Here is an 11,404-nt window from a genome sequence, read left to right on the forward strand (position 1 = left end):
TAAGATCCAATTACAATGGTACCAACCTAAGACAGGAGGCTGATGCCCTGAGGTCAGCTCATCCGAAGACGGGTAAGGACCATATGTAGTATTGGACAACCTAAGGCAGGCACGGTCCCTAAGCCACATGCTTGTTGTTTAAACAGAGAGGGGGAGATGATGAGAGCCACAGCCAAAGGGGCCCCAGCAAACTTCCAGCTGCCGGCTGATGATCCAGCTGCCAGCAAACTTCCAGCTGCCGGCTGATGATTGGCTCACAGTGGCCCCAGCAACATCTAGCTGATTGGCTCCTCTGCGGTGATGTTCATTGGGCTGTTTCCCTGCCCTTCAGACTGCCAGCTGATGATTGGCTCACAGTGGCCCCAGCAACATCTAGCTGATTGGCTCCTCCACGGAGCTGCTCATTGGGTGACTTCTTTGGCTCTGCCCACGCAACCCAGCCAATCGGCCTCAAGAGCAGGAGGATTGTGGGAGGTTGAGAGGCTGGTGTGGGGGTGAGAGGCTTGTGGAAGCCGGTGGTGGCAGTTGGGCTCTGAGGGTTTTTTCCCTGAGGAGCTGTTTTGTTTGGAGTTTGTAGTTCTAAAAATAAAGTTAGTTTCTTTTGACAAGTGGCTCCTGATTTGTGCCAAGCCAGACTTCGGCAGGAGATCATGAGATTAGGTCCTCTGTTTATAGCGGGCCAGTGGGATTGGGAAATAGCAGAAACGAGGTGGGCACAGTTACTGCACAGGAATGGAGTGGCACACAAAGGGTTGGGGCCTCGTGGATCTCTGCCAATGGCTAGGTAATCACTGGATCCCAAAATGTGAACTAGACTGTACATTCTACTAAAAGGCTGTTGGATATGTCCATGGAGGAAAACCCTAGATTTGGGGGACAAAAGTCTGTCTTGAGCCACTGTTTGGGGATTTACAGCCTCTTATTCATGTCCCATACTTAAGCTAGTCCACAAATCCCTGGCTAAAAAACAGGGTTTAGAGGAAGGACTTATAATGTGGTCATAGATGTATTCTCTCAATCTCCTCCACATCTTCTCCAGAGATACCTGTAGTAATTTAACAGGGTAGCTGAGTACTATGAAAAAGAGAATACCCACAACTTCAAAAGGTTGTTAGAGACAGAACCTAATCCTGACACCTAGCATGCCTGCCAGGGGGGGCCTTGAGTACAGCTAGGAAAGCAAAGCAAAACCCCTATAATTGCAACCCCACTGAGATAGTAAACCAACAGCAATGCCATGTCCCTGGAATTGCAGAGATCAATGCCATCCTCAAAGACATGAGATACACAGGGCTGGTAATTCCTAATGCATCCTCATTTGATGAGTGCAAAAAGCCAGATGGGATGTGGAAGATGGATGAAGATTATCATAGACTTCATAAGATGGCAGTGTCATAGAAGAAGCCATCAAAAGACTACCAACCAAGAAAAGCCCTGGACCTGATGGGTATACAGCGGAGTTCTACAAAACCTTCAAAGAAGAACTAATACCAATACTTTTCAAACTATTTCAAGAAATAGAAAAAGAAGGAGCTCTTCCAAATTCATTCTATGAGGCCAACATCACCCTGATCCCAAAACCAGACAAAGACACTTCAAAGAAAGAAAACTATAGACCAATATCTCTAATGAATTTGGATGCAAAAATTCTCAATAAAATTCTGGCGAATCGAATACAAAAACATATCAGAAAACTTGTGCACCATGATCAAGTAGGATTCATCCCTGGGATGCAAGGCTGGTTCAATATACGGAAATCAATACATGCTATTCACCACATCAATAGGCTTAAAGACAAGAACCATATGATCATCTCGATAGATGCAGAAAAAGCATTTGACAAAATACAACATCCCTTTATGTTCAAAACATTAGAAAAACTAGGGATATCAGGAACTTACCTCAACATTGTAAAAGCTATATATGCTAAACCTCAGGCTAGCATCATCCTAAATGGAGAAAAACTGAAGGCATTCCCTCTAAAATCTGGAACAAGACAGGGATGTCCTCTATCACCACTTCTATTCAATTTAGTTCTCGAAGTACTAGCCAGAGCAATTAGACAAAAGAAATTAAAGGCATAAAAATAGGAAAAGAAGAAATTAAATTATCGCTATTTGCAGATGACATGATAATTTACTTAACAGACCCAAAAGGATCTACAAAGAAGCTGCTAGAGTTAATAAATGAATTCAGCAAAGTGGCAGGATATAAAATCAACACGCACAAATCAAAGGCATTCCTGTATATCAGCAACAAAACCTCTGAAATGGAAATAAGGAAAACCACTCCATTCACAATATCCTCAAAGAAAATAAGATACTTGGGAATCAACCTAACAAAAGAGGTGAAAGATTTATACAATGAAAACTACAGAACCTTAAAGAGAGAGATAGAAGAAGATCTCAGAAGATGGAAAAATGTACCCTGTTCATGGATAGGCAGAACTAACATCATCAAAATGGCGATATTACCCAAAGTTCTCTACAGGTTTAATGCGATGCCAATCAGAATCCCAAAGACATTTCTTGTAGAAATAGATAAAGCAATCATGAAATTCATATGGAAAAACAAAAGACCCAGAATAGCAAAAGCAATTCTAAGCAGGAAGTGTGAATCTGGAGGTATAGCGATACCAGAGCTCAAACTGTACTACAAAGCAATAGTAACAAAAACAGCATGGTACTGGTACCAAAACAGGCAGGTGGACCAATGGTACAGAATAGAGGACACAGAGACTAATCCACAAAGTTACAACTATCTTATATTTGATAAAGGAGCTAAAAACATGCAATGGAGGAAGGATAGCATCTTCAACAAATGGTGCTGGGAAAATTGGAAATCCATATGCAACAAAATGAAATTGAATCCCTTTCTCTCGCCAGCCACAAAAGTTAACTCAAAATGGATCAAGGAGCTAGATATAAAAACAGAGACACTGCGTCTGATAGAAGGAAAAGTTGGCTACGATCTACATATTGTGGGGTCGGGCTCCAAATTCCTTAATAGAACGCCCGTAGCCCAAGAGTTAATGACAAGAATAAACAAATGGGACCTACTTAAACTAAAAAGTTTTTTCTCAGCAAGAGAAACAGTAAAAGAGGTAAATAGAGAGCCTACATCCTGGGAACAAATTTTTACCCCTCACACCTCAGATAGAGCCCTAATATCCAGAATGTACAAAGAACTCAAAAAATTAAACAATAAGATAACAAATAATCCAATCAACAAATGGGCCAAGGACCTGAACAGACACTTCTCAGAGGAGGACATACAATCAATCCACAAGCACATGAGAAAATGCTCACCATCTCTAGCAATCAGAGAAATGCAAATCAAAACCACCCTAAGATACCATTTCACTCCTGTAAGATTGGCAGCCATTATGAAGTCAAACAACAATAAGTGTTGGCGAGGATGTGGGGAAAAGGGCACACTTTTTCACTGCTGGTGGGACTGCAAAATGGTGAGGCCAATTTGGAAAGCAGTATGGAGATTCCTGGGAAAGCTGGGAATGGATCCACCATTTGACCCAGCTATTGCCCTTCTTGGACTATTCCCTGAGGACCTTAAAAGAGCACACTATACGGATACGGCCACATCAATGATTATAGCAGCACAATTCACAATAGCTAGACTGTGGAACCAACCTAGATGCCCTTCAATAGATGAGTGGATAAAAAAATTGTGGCAGCTATACACAATGGAGTATTATGCAGCACTAAGAAACGACAAAATCATAGAATTTGCAGGGAAATGGATGGCATTAGAGCAGATTATGCTAAGTGAAGCTAGCCAAGCCCTAAAAAACAAATGTCAAATGTCTTCTTTGATATAAAGAGAGCCACTAAGAATAGAACAGGAAGGAAGAGCATGAGGAAAAGACTAACAGTAAACTAAGACGAATGGGGGGAGAGAAAGGAAGAGAGAAGGGAAAACATATGGAAATGGTAGGAGACCTTCAGTGATACACAAAATTATAAGAGGTTATGAGGGGCAAGGGGGTGGGGGGAAAAAGGGGGAGAGAATTGAACAACAGCAGAGGAGGTAGAGAGGGAAGATGGGAGGGGAGGGGAGGGGAGGGGGGATAGTAGGGGATAGGAAAGGTAGCAGAATACAACAGTCACTAATATGCCATTATGTAAAAATGTGAGTATGTAACAGAAGTGAGGCTGTATTATGTATTTGGGGAGTTCAAAACCCAATTGAGTCGAATGTATGAAAGATGATATGTCTTGAGCTCTGTAATGTTTTGAACAATCAATAAAAAATAAATAAATAAATAAATAAATTTTTTCTGTCACCATAAAAAAAAAAAAATAAGATGGCAGTGTCACTGGCAGCTGAAATCCTAATTATACAATGTTGGAATAAATCAACATAATCCCTCACTTCCTAGAAAATGGATTTTCCCCTATTTTCTCTCAATTAAACAAAAACTTAGAAACAATTTGACTTCATATAGTAGGGACTATAGCACATCATAATACCATGGCCCAGAAGGATCTGGACATCCAGAGGACAGGATGTTGGCCCAGTACTCTGGTGTCATAATACTAAGTGGACCTGTGAGTAGAAAGTAGGAAGCATCCTGCGTGCCTTAGTATATGTGACACATGTGTGCCAGCAGGTGGACATAAACCTCATAGTTCAGTAGCCTGTCATATGAGTGAAGTTTCTAGAAGTTCAATGGTCCAACGCATATCAAAATACCATCTTTAAAGTGAGACACAGTTGCACTGTCACCATAAAGGACAAAGCACCAAGCACAGTGGCCTTTTTGGACTATGGAGGCAACCTATGTCACTGCTAGTCATGCTGCTGCAGTCTACTTAGTGGGTAAGGTCTCCACATGACATGACCATCTATGAAGAAAATACCAAAGAACCTCCACAGACCTCCTAGAATTAAAAAGAGATCACAGTAAAGTCACAGGATATAAGATTAACATGCTAAAAACAATCTCATTTTTACACACAGACAATGGACAAGAGGAAACCAAAACCAGTAGCTTGGGAAGCTGAGGCAGGAGGATCATGAGTTCAAAGCCTCAGCAACAGAGCAAGGCACTTAGCAACTCAGTGAGATCCTGTCTCTAAATAAAATATAAAAAGGGCTGGGGATGTGGCTCAGTGGTTAAGCAACTCTGGGTTCAACCCTGGTACCCAAACAAACAAACAAACACATGTATAGGATCTGTATGATGAAAGTTACAAAATACTGATGAACTATATCAGAGAAGACCTAAATACATGGAGAGACATAAATGTGTTCATGAATTGGAAGACTCACATAGTGAAGATGCCAATTTTCCCCAAATTGATCTATGTTTTTAACATAATAACTATCAAAATTTCAGCAAGGTTTTTTTTTTGGAGATAAAGACAAGCTAATTCTAAAATTTACATGGAAGGGGAAAACTCTAGATTAGGCAAAACAATTTTGAAATGGAATAAAATGTAAGGAATCATTCTTCCTAGTCTTAAGACTGACTATATAGCTAGAGTAATCAAGAGGGTACAGCACCTGCCCAGATCAATGGAGAACCCAGAATTATATGTGCCCAATTAATTTTTTACAAAGGAGCACAATATTTCAACTGAGGATGGATAGTTCCCCACCCCTAGATGATGCTGGAACAATTGATCATTTTAAAAAACTGAACATTGACTAATGCCTCACACTTACAAAACTTAACTCAAAATGCACCACAGACTTACATACAAACATAAAACTCCAAACTTTCAGAAAAAAATATTCGAGAAAACCCTCAGCACCTAGGACAAGGCAAAGAATTATTAGACTCAACACTAAAAGCACAATCCATAAAAGAAAAAAAAATTGATCAAGTGGACTGCATCAAAATTTATAAGTTTTGCTCGGCAAAAGGCCCTGTGAGGATAATGAAAAGACATTATGGACTGCAGGAAAATATTTTAAAATCTCATATCTGACAAAGGATTTATATCTAAACAATGTAAAGAACCCTCAAAACTCAATAACAAATAATCCAATTGGAAAGTGAGAAAAAGACATGCAGAAACATTTCACTGAAGAGGACATCAACAAATAAGGATGTGGAAATGAGCTCATGAAAAGATGTTGGACATCACTAGGCATTACAAAGTGCAAACTGAGAGCACAACAAGCTATCACTACATACCTATCAAAAAGGACAAAATAGTGACACTACCAAATGTTAGCCAGGATGCAGAGAAATTTGATTGCTTATCCATTGCTGGTAGGACTGTAAAATGGTGCAGCCATTCTAAGAAGAGTCTGGCAGTTCCTTATGCAACTAAACATGCGACTACCATACAACCCAGCAACTGCAGTCTAAGGTGTTTATCTCTGAGAAATAAAAACACATTTATGTTCATACAAAATCCTGTACATGGGCTGGAGATGTGGTTCAAGTGGTAGCGCACTTGCCTAGCATGCGTGAGGCACTGGGTTCAATTCTCAGCACCACGTAAAAATAAAATAAAGATTTTTAAAAAAAATCCTGTACATACATGTTCAGAGCAGCTTTACTTAAATAGCAGCTCAAAACTGTAAACTAAAGTTCTCTTCAATAGTCAATGTTTAAACAAACTAGTAAATTCATACCATGGAATATTACTCAACAATAAAAAGGAGAAAACTCCTTTGAATAAATCTCAAAAGAATTATCAGCAAATTGTTTTAGTCAGCTTTATTGCTGCTGTGACTAAAAGGACCCAACCAGAAAAATTTTAGGGGAGGAAAAGTTTATTTGGGGCTCACAGTTTCAGAGGCCTCAGTCCATAGACAGCAGTTCTCCATTCCTTGGATCTCGAGGTGAGGGAGGCTATCATGGTGGAAGAGCGAGGCAGAGGGAAGCAGCTCACATGATGATCAGAAAGCAGAAAAACTCCATTCTGAAGATATAATACCCCATAGCCACACCCCCAATTCGCACCTCCTCCAGCCATACCCTACCACTTCAGTTACCACCCAGGGAATCAATTCACTGAATGAGTTAAGACTCTCACAAAACAATCATTTCTCCTCTGAATTTTCTTGCATTGTCTCACACATGAGCTTTTGGGGGACACTTCACATCCAAACCATAACAATCAACCTCAAAAGAATACATGCTGAATGCTTCCTTTCATATAGCATCTATGAAATAATAGAATTATAGAGATGGAGAACAGTATGTGGTTATCAGGGGAAAAGGAAGGGGCAGGGTAAGGAGGCAGATATGGTTATGAAGGGGTATTATAAGGGAATCTTGTGGTAATGATGAAGTTAAGCATGTTGATTGTGGTTGTGTGTTACACAAAGCTACATGTAATAGAACTACAGAGCTTTTCACACACACACACACACACACACATACACACACACGCACTTAAATGTGAATGAGCTCTATAAATTGTACCAATGTCAATTTCTTACATTTTTTTCTACTGTTATGCAAGATGTTGATATTGGGTGAGTCTGGATTAAAGGTGCACAGACCATTTCTGTACATTTCCTTTCAACTTGCCCATTTCAAATGGGGTCTAAACAAAACAAGGATTCTGTAATAGGACCAGGGTGCAGTACAAGTTCCCCTAGCTCTTGGACCTATAATCCAGCAGACCCAATGATACTGGACATGTCTATGGTGGTAGAGATGCTATATACAGACTTTGGCAAAACCATTAAGCACAGAGCAAATCATAAAAGTTTTGGAGTGAAGCCACACCCTTCACTGCCAATAGAGAAGAGCAGAACCTGACTTGTCACTAGGCCCTGGGGGTAACTAGAAGCCTAACTAGGGGACAACAAATGAACATGAGACCTGAACCGCTATCATGAACTGTTCATGACCTAAAGTCATAAAATCAGACAAGCATAATAGTTAGCACAATAGCATAATAATGGTTTACATAAGACCCAGTCCAAGGTCTGAAATGCCCAAGTAAACTCCACCAGACTCCTCTATGTACCTGCTTTTTTTTTCCCCCCAAGTGCTGGGAATGAAACCCAGGTCTTCACATATACCAGGCAAGTGTTCTACTATTGAGCTACATCCTCAGACCCCACCTGCCTATTACAAAAAAATACTTTTAAACAGGATCTTGCTAAATTGTCAAAACTAGCCTTGAACTTGTGATCCTCCTGCTTCAGCCTCCCATAGAGCTGAAATTACAGGTAAGTGTGACCATATCAGACTACCTCCTGACATGAACAAACTGCCTATGGTGGGGAGTTCCCTAACATCACTAATGCAAGAATAAAAACAGGTCTGTTCCACAGGTGCTGGCATCAGTCAGAAGTAGGCAGCCACAAACCTGTTGTGGTTGAATTGTGTCTCACAAAATAGATACTGTAGATTCCTAAACCCCAGTACCATAGGATGAGACCTTATTTGGAGGTAGGATCTTCAAAGGTAATGAGGTCATTAAGATGGATACTAATCCAATTAAAATTAGATCTAAAGGTGGGTGTCCTTATCAGAAGGGAAATTTGGACACAGATCTATGCTCAAGGGGAAGCCCATGTGAAGATGAAGGCAGTGATCAGGGTGAGGTTTCTATAGGCCAAGGAGCTCCAAAGGATTGCCAGCCAACACCAGAAGCTAGGAGAAAGGCCTGGAGCATATGCTTTACTCTCAGCCCTAACAAAGAACCAAACCTTCCAAACCTTAGTTTTGGACTTGGATCCTCTAGAACTGTGAGATTAGGAATTTCTGTTGTGTAAACCACCTATTTTGTGGTATTTTATTATGGCAGCCCCAGCAGACTTATACAAATATCCAGGATGATCCTGAAAATCAGTGTTGAGAAGTCCTCTCAGAGGGCACTTTGTGCAGGAAGAGAGATGGCCTGAGGTGTGGATTAATACCTGACCATGGGCAGTGACTCATGGATAGGGATTTTTTTTAAGTGTTTTAATAGAACACAACCAAACCCACTGCTCTAATTTCACATGCAATTCCTATTTTGTTACCTGGTTTACCCTGCCCAACCCATTTTTGAAGCAGCCAACAGAGTGGTGGTTGGATTACATGACATGGAGGGAGAAAACATGAAAATATTCACTAATATTCACCCTCAAAAGGAAAGCATACTGGAACCACCCAGTGAACAGCTGTCACACCTGACGAGCTCCAGATACTCTTAGTTCTATAAGCCCACATAATCCCTTGTTCAATGAGCCCAAGTCAAGGAAAAATCAACTTTTTTCTATTAAGAATACTTTTACTAAAATATAGGAGTGTTCAATATACTTTGAGCTAAATGTCTTTAAAATACCAAAATAAAAGAAAAACACATTAAATGTACTTAAATTATAAAACGGTTATCTAGAAAATTAAATTTTTATGGAAACAATTAAAAACATCCTATCATATAAGGCATAACTTTTTAGTTTTACCATGAATGTCCAAATAAATTTAGCAAGATATGCTTAGATGAATTAATATATTCTACTATTTATACATTGTTTTGAATTCTCTTACTATTCCAATTTTGGAATTACTACTCTAACCAAAATTTTTATATTTAAAATATAAGAATATAAGAAGCAATTTAACAACATTCTTTTAAGAGTAGAAATTTTGTATGCTTTTGAAATTAATATCAGTTCAAACTAGGCTGCTATAAATTTAAGATATTAAATGTAATTTTTCTTGTAACCATTAAGAAAATATCTTAAAAGTTACATAAAAGAATATAAGCCAGGTAATGTGGCACATGCCAGTTGTAAGGAACGGTAGAAAAGCTCCGTCCGTAAACTTAACAAGCCAAAAGAACCATTTACCTGTCTGAGATTTTATTAGAAGAGAAGGGGGTGGAGAGGGAGGGAAGGGGAGGGGAGGGGAGGGAAGGGAAAGGAGAGAAAGAGAGGGAAAAGAGAGAGAGAGGAAGAGAGGGGAGAGAGAGAGGAGAGGGGGGGAGAGAGAGAGGAGAGGGAGAGTAAGAGAGAGAAGAGTAAGAGAGAGAGAGGGAGAGTAAGAGACTAAGAGTAAGAGAGAGAGCACGAACAGGGTGTTGATATTTATGGGCTCAACTCGGGATGAGGAGGAGCAGGGCGAGTGGGCTGTTACTTCTTCACTGGCGGAGAGTTCACGCCACTTCAGGGATTGGAGGTGCGCCATTCAAAATTCGAGCCATTCACAGGGATTGGAAGACAGTTTTCGAGCCATTCAGTGCCTCATGGACCTGAGCTCCTGGAAGAGAAGTGCTCCGGGTGCCATCTTTACCAACACCTGTAGTTCCAAATACTCAGGAGACTGAGGCAGGAGGATTGAAAATTTGAGACCAGCCTGGGCAACTTAGCAAGTCCCTATCTCAAAACAAAAAAATTTTAAAAAGGGCTCAGGATGTAGCTCAGTGATAGAGTACCCATGGATTCAATCCCCAGTACTATAAAGAAAAAAATAAAGAAGGAAAGGAAGGAAGGAAGGGAGGGAGGGAGGGAGGGAGGGAGGGAGGGAGGGGGGAGAAGAAAGAAGGAAGGCAGGATGAAGGAGAAAAAAGAAAATGAGATAGAAATTACTATGGTACACTACCAAAAAGTCAAGTAAACACAAAAGGAAAGAATAATACAGAAAGTGGGGGTATGGGGTGGGTATAAGACAAACATGACAGAAGTTCTTTCTTATCAGTAAATATTATACATGTAAATGGATTAAATTTTCCAACCAAAGGCAGAGATTTGTAGAATGAATAGAAACAAAAATGATCCAATGATATGCTATCTATAAGAGATTCACTTAGATTCAAAGACACAAATATGTTGAAGGAGAAAGACTATATAAAGATATTCTGTGCAAAGAGTAACCAAAAGAGAGCTGGTAGCTATGCTAACATCAGACAATAGACTTCAAGTCAAAAACTGTTATAAGAGACACAAACACTGTATTTATAAAGGGTCAATTCATCAAGAAGATATAATAATTATAAACATATACACATCATATATGAAGCAAATATTGACAAATATTAGGGAGAGAAAGACAATACTACAAATTAGTTGGAGACTTCAATACCCCAGTTTAAATAATGGATTGAGAATCTAAATAAAAGATCAATAAGGAAATAGAAGAAAGCAGACAACACGATAAACAATCTAGACCTAAAAGACTCGCAGGAAATTTTACTCAACAACAGAAAAATACATATTATTTTGAAGTGCATACAAACATTCTCCAAAAAATAGATCATATGTAGGTCACAAAAAAAATCTCACAAATTTAAGAAGACTGAAATTAAAATATTCTCTTTGAATACAATAGAAATAAAACAGAAATAAATAACAAAACTGGAAAATTCACAAATATGTGGAAATTAAGCAACAAATTTTTAAACTACCAATAGGTCAAAAAAGCAATCATAGCAGAAATTAGAAATCTTACACATAAATAAAATGACAATATACCAACTATATG

The sequence above is a fragment of the Ictidomys tridecemlineatus genome, chromosome 5 (assembly GCF_052094955.1).
Source record: "Ictidomys tridecemlineatus isolate mIctTri1 chromosome 5, mIctTri1.hap1, whole genome shotgun sequence".
In the NCBI taxonomy this organism is placed as follows: Eukaryota; Metazoa; Chordata; class Mammalia; order Rodentia; family Sciuridae; genus Ictidomys; species Ictidomys tridecemlineatus.